Here is a 6666-nt window from a genome sequence, read left to right as displayed (position 1 = left end):
CCACAGAGCAGCTGGTCATTTCGAACTGCTGACCTTACAGTTCACAGCCCGATTCGTAACCACTACGCTACCAGAGCTCCTTAAACAGTAGAGATAGATTTCTTCAATATGTGAAATTTGGGTGCTGAGAACATAAGGGTTCAAGTTTCAAATATTAAAGAAGAGTTTGAGAAAAAGTAAGAGTCCCATCTCCCCAGGAGATAGGATTATTGAAAATGTGAATTTCACTATTGGTAAATTATAAAATATCAGTACATCATTTGTTCTGCTTTTTATTACAAAAGTGTTTTTCAACTTATAATAGTTATTTATGAAATTCATAGTAAAAGCTTGAAAAACATTAAGACTAAGAACGTTCTATTTCTACTATGGAAGGAACAAAGGAACAAAAGAAAGAAAAGATGCAATGACTTGCCCATGTTTCATGTCTGTAATCATTTGTTCCTTCTGCTTTCCTCTTTAGTAGGGAATCATAACCTAGGTTCAAATCTTTAGTTCTTCACTGTTCGCCTGTGTGCCTTCCTTCTTACCTCTACTGGGCATTTTTTTGTTTTGTTTTGTTTTTCTCTCTCTCTGCTATTTGTGTCAAATAATATGAAGAAATCTCTGAAAATCAATAAAATCAATACTGCATAATTATTATAATATTTCAATTTACAATCATCTTCATGTATATGTGTTCTTTATCATTCCTCATTACTCACTAAATCCATCTTTTTATTAGATGTTGGTGTTGTTGTTGTTAAGTGCCGTCGAGTCGGTTCTGACCCATAGAAACCCTTTAAAGTGTTTCCCAGGAGTAGCTTGAGAGCTTGAACTGCCAAGCTTGCAGTTCAAACTGACTTTGCAGTCCAGGACCACCCCACGTAGTGGTTAGAGAATTCACTTAAAGAGTGAATCTTTCCTGAGTTATCACAAATTTCAGTGGACCAAAATCAGGTCTCTGAGACCAGTCATTCCTTGGCAGTTGAGAAGGTAGTAATAAAAGCCAACACTATCCTCATCTCCAATAGTTATATTTCTACTCCGTAGAGACTGTGACTGTGAAATTTAACATTTTGTTTAATATGAAAGTGGAAATAACTTGGGTCTATAATTCTCAGTTACTTTTTCACTTCACTGGTTTGTCAGGTGTGGAGAACTGCCGAGGTGTGGATTGCCAGATTATTTTTTCACCAATACTTAGAGAAAAATTGGACCCACAGTTTCTGGCATTGAGAACATCAGTGATATCAACTTTTTAAATAAGATTCAAAAAGAACTGTCTCCACTCATTTTATGTTTGATAGAGTCCCTTGCAATATATGAAGACAACTATTTTTATTTTCCAATATCTTTTTTCCGAATGCAAACAGGCTAAATTTTTCTTTTAGTTTCCATAAATTCTTTTCATCTTCTGATTTTAGAAGTTGAATTAACTCAAATGCAATACTTGAATAGAGCCACAAAAATGATCATATTTACTTTTGTTGCTATTATCATGTCTATACTGTAGGTATATATGATGACAATAAAACATTCTTCTAGTTTTAACTCAATATACTGCAAACATTTACTTATCGGTGTTGTTGTTAAGTGTCACCAAGTCAGTTCTGTCTCATAATGACCCTGTATATGGTTTTGGAAGCTGTAAATCTTTGTAGGAGAAGAAAACATCATCCCTCTCCCATAGAGCTGTTACTGGGCTCAAATCGCTCAAGTGGTGGAATGAAATAATAATACCAAACGTAGTGTTCAAAAGATCTATTCATACATTTGTATGTAAGATGAAATATACATTAAGTTTAAAATATTAATAAGCATAAAAAGGGTCATTACATAAAAATGAAAGGAATGATTCACTAGGAAGTTATAATTTTGAACACGTATTTTTACTATTTACTTTATTTTTTTAAAGGAAACACATAAGACAAAACATATATGGGAAAATTAAAAATTTATCAAGAGAGTAAATACTGTTATTCCATTCTCTAACGTTATCATGATTACCAGAAAGAGGTCTTCTTAAATTATCAACCTTGAGTTTATAGCATTCCATACCCAAAGATAAAAAGATAAATGGAGGAAATCATTTGTTTTCACAAACTGAAGACATCCTAAAGTCAATAGGACAAAAATCACTAGTATCCTCTTTTAGCTAATAGGACACAAATGAATGAGAAAATTGATGCAGATGCAGTTCCTTTTATCTTTTCTTTTTCCTGTTGTTTTCTTCTAAAAGAATTCATTAACAAAAGAATAAAAAGAAAGAGACAGAAGTAAAAGTAAAACTAGGTTTCTATCTAGTGCAGAATTCAAAAGCCTTCCTTACAGATTATACCCAGGACAAACCTAACATGAAATTGTAATTCATACTTGTTTCTAAGTCAGAAACTCAAAAATGTCTTTATATCCATGTAGCAATAAAATAAACACTCTCATTTCCATTTTCATACACTAAATTTCGTTCAGAACCAATTTATTTCAATAAAATATTTAAATGTTTTTTAATAATGCTCAGGATTCATGTTATTTCAGGAAAATCAATCTGTAATTTCAATTCCCACTGAGGTAGAATAACCGATATAAATGTAAAAACAGGTCTTTTGACTTTAGTACGTGTGATAACCCGTGTTCCCAGGACTGCTCACGTCTGGTGTGCTATAAACAAACAAAATGATTTGATCAAATAAAAAAGAATAAAAATATTGCAATTACTCCTCAAACAAATAAGTGTAAGAACAGATACCCTTGTTTATAAAGGTTCTCATGAAATACCTGGGATAATGTGTTTAAAGGTCTTTGTGCCAACGAGACAAATTGGGGCAAATTCATTTCTTGTAAATTATGCAGAAATTCCAAATGAACAGTTTTTGTTATCTTGTCTGTTCTACTCGTGTACTTCCCTAATTGAAGCAGATAACATTGTGTTGTTGTTCTGTTTGGAAACAGGAGGCATTATTCTACCCTCATCCAAGAGATTTACTGTATAGTTTCCAGAATTTATGTCATTACAAGTTTTCAACAAGATTATATATATATATATATAATTTTTATTATGAATTGAGTGAAGGTTACAGATAACATCATCAGTTTTATATTCAACAAATCACACACTTTGTCTCCTCTCAATGATTACAATCCCCTCCATTCAACAACATTTATCCTGCTTTCTCCCAGTGGTTCCTATGTGCATTCCACTCACCTTCTATCCCTTCTCAGCTTTGTCCATAGGCATAGGCTGCCTCAAGTGCCCTCTCCTGATTAAAGAAAAAGCATGCTATTGCAGCTGGTCATGATTAAAGATGTTCTGTTGTCAATGGGTGTTTGACTAAACAAATCTAGCACAGATAGACTAGCATCTATTTCTTCCACTGGAGCAGAAAAGATTGGGAATGTCCTGTTTCACAGGAGGATGCTCACACAGCTTATTTTTTCCAAATCCTTCTAACATTCTATCTTCTAAAAACCTGAGAACTTTTCTCCACTGAAGAATTGTAACTGCAGAAAGGCTTCTAATCACCTGCCACTAAATCAGCCAATACTCAGTTACAAGGTTTGGAGTAAAGATCAAGGATTTTTATTGTAGGTCAATTGTGATTTTTCAGTGCCATTGAGTCAGTTCTGACTCATCATGACACAGTATAGAGTTTCCATAATACAAGAGTAAATGAGAGTTGTTGTTGTTATGTGCCCTGCAGTCGGTTCCGACTCATAGCGACCCTGTACAGGGTTTCTGAGGCTGTAAATCTTTACAGGAACAGAAAGCCTCATCTTTCTCCCATGGAACAACTGTTTCTTTCCACAGATGTAGTCAATTTGATTTCTGTATATTTCATTTAGTGAGGTAGGTCTACATGTGTAGTTGTCTTTTACATTTTTTTTAAAAAGTATATGCAATGAAGAAATCATTTGTCTGGCAAAATTCTATCATGTGATCCCCAGCATCATTTCTATCACTACGGCCATATTTTCCATCTACTGATCATCCCTCTTTGTTTCCAAACTTTGCATTCTAATCACCAGTAATTATCAATACCTCTTGATTGTATGTTTGAGCAATTTCAGACTGAAGAATTTGGTAGAATTTCAACTTCATCTTCAATGTCTTTAATGGTCCGTGTGTAAATTTGAATAATAGCTGAATTAACTGTTCTTCTTTGTAAGCATATGGATATTATCCTATCACAGACAGCATTGTTCTTCAAGACAGACCTTGAAATGTTCTCTTTGATGATGAATGCGAAGGCATTTCTCTTCAATTTGTTATTCCTGGCATAATAAACCATGGAATTGCCACATTGAAAATGGCTAATACCAGTCCGTTTCAGCTTACAAATGCCTAGTATTTCCCTATTTAGGTATTCCATTTGATTTTTGACAATTTCCAATATTCCTAGATCCATATTTTGTGTGTTCAGTAATATGATAATTAACAAATTTTTGCACCTCTTTCTTTTTATTTTGATTTGTGTTCTCTCAGCAAATAAATGTTGAGAAGGCTTTACTCCACTCTTATCAACTCTATTCTGAGGAAGCAACTCTTCCCCAGTTGTATTTTGCGTGCATTCCAAATTGAGGTGTTCATCTTCTACCCTATATCTGGCAATAGTCTGGTGCTTTTCATCACGTTTCAACATTCAATATTCTGGTTCTGACATTATTCCACTGTATTCATAACTTTGTCGGTGACGAAATATTCAGACGTAGTTCATCTCTTCTTCTTCATAGTCTGTTTTTGTCTGGAAGATCAGCTGAATCCTTAGTTTTTGTGTTTATTTGTTTATTATTTGATTGTTGTTTTGAATTTTTTTTCTTTTTTTTTTTTTTTGCTTCTTTGGTTTACTTGAAGTAGATATTTTGAATATTTCATTATATTCTTACAGCTCTAGCAAATTTGTAAATTATTTTCATATTACAGCTTACCTATTTGTAAGGTTTACCTTTTTTCTTCTTTCATAAAATATGTTAATGGAAAAATAATTTAATGACATCAAGAAGAATATGTTGTAATTCTTAGCCTTAATAAAAAAGATTGATTGAGAATCAGGTTTTCTAGTAAAAACCAACAATTTGATTTTTTGCAAATGAGCTTTCCCTCAATATAGAGAGTAGATAGATAGATAGATAGATAGATAGATAGATAGATAGATAGATAGATAGTTGTAGAGGTAGATATTACAGAAAGAGAGAAAACACATTTGTGGATTTTGGCATTGAGTTTAGATAAACATTGTAAGTGCCTGTATAAAAACATGAGTTTCTTCAGTTTCTCACAGGTACCACCACTAGCTATTGTCTTAACCAAACTCTGTCCATATTTTATTACTTACTTGAATTCTGTGTATATTTGAGTTTGAGGGTCTTGGTATAAGTACTCAACTGTACTACATTGTCCTAAAAGCTAGTAGAGTTAAAGTATCATCAAAATAAAACATACTGGACTATAGACACGTGAATAAAAAGTCAAAGTTTAAAACAAGTTAATAGAGCAGAAAATCGACCAAAAGCAACATTTTCCAGTGTTGAATATGTCATGTTAAAAAAAAAAAAAAAGGAGATTTAACTGCTTTACACAAAGGAAAACTGAAAAAATAATATTTGCATTTTAGTATTCTACATAATCTGAATTTTTAATGCATATTATGGGTAATCAGAATATTTGTAGAGATGTGTAGAGATGTATGTGTTCAATGCTTCAGAAGTGTATTTGGCTACTGATCTTACACATGTATGTGTGTGTCTGTATTTATATATAATATCTACAATAATGATGGCATCTTGAATCATTCCCTATTTTTTTCATGGTTTTTTATATCTAGGAAAAAATGACAAGATTCAAATGCAGGTCTCTGTCATCTTTCTAATTTTCAACAAAAAAGATAAAACTTAACACTCTTTGTAGACATAGTTGTTGTAATGAGAGAACATTGCCAGAAATAACTCTAGGAACAGGTTTAGTTGCTGCATGTCTCCTGTAGGATTTTATCCCAGTGCTAAAGATCTAAATATGTTGATCCTAAGACTACAACCAGACATTTTAATTCATTAAGCCTGGAATAATTCAGGAATGAATATGCCCACTTCACACTTACTGGCATGGTTAGGTTTCTATGATCAGTCAGGTTGTATGTAAAAATAGGGGTTATGTGAAAATGGAATGTGACCACATCAGATCACAAAGTGGAGAGACTACAACATTACATAATTTCCAAGTCACATTACCACATAACTGCCAAATGACTGAGATTCAACACCCAGCCCGGGGGCCATGGCCTAAACAATCAGCCATCATTATTCTCCTCTCAAACTTCAACATTAGTTCCTGCCAGAAATATGTCATTAATGTGCAAAATAACTGTATATTTTTAGCTATTTTTACAAATGCTAAATGTCAACTAACAAGATAGAAAGTGAGGTGTAGGTTAGTATATAAGTTTTTTCTCCAGCCCACGATTGGAAAAGTATCAGTGATCAGAGGAAAAACTTAGTGAGTAAGAGACAGGATACATATTGCAGATAAATGTAAATGAAGGATAATCTCTTTGATATTTTGTTAAAGTTGTATTGACTATCTCTGTAGGCAGGCGGAGTCCAGAAAGGTGAATATTTTATTGTTAAGTGCCGTCGAATCGGTTCTGACCCATAGTGACCCTGTACAGGGTTTTCGAGGGTGTAAATCTTTAC

Source organism: Chrysochloris asiatica, unplaced genomic scaffold (assembly GCF_000296735.1).
Source record: "Chrysochloris asiatica unplaced genomic scaffold, ChrAsi1.0 scaffold00015, whole genome shotgun sequence".
Taxonomy (NCBI): domain Eukaryota; kingdom Metazoa; phylum Chordata; class Mammalia; order Afrosoricida; family Chrysochloridae; genus Chrysochloris; species Chrysochloris asiatica.
Note: the sequence above shows the minus strand (reverse complement) of the source record.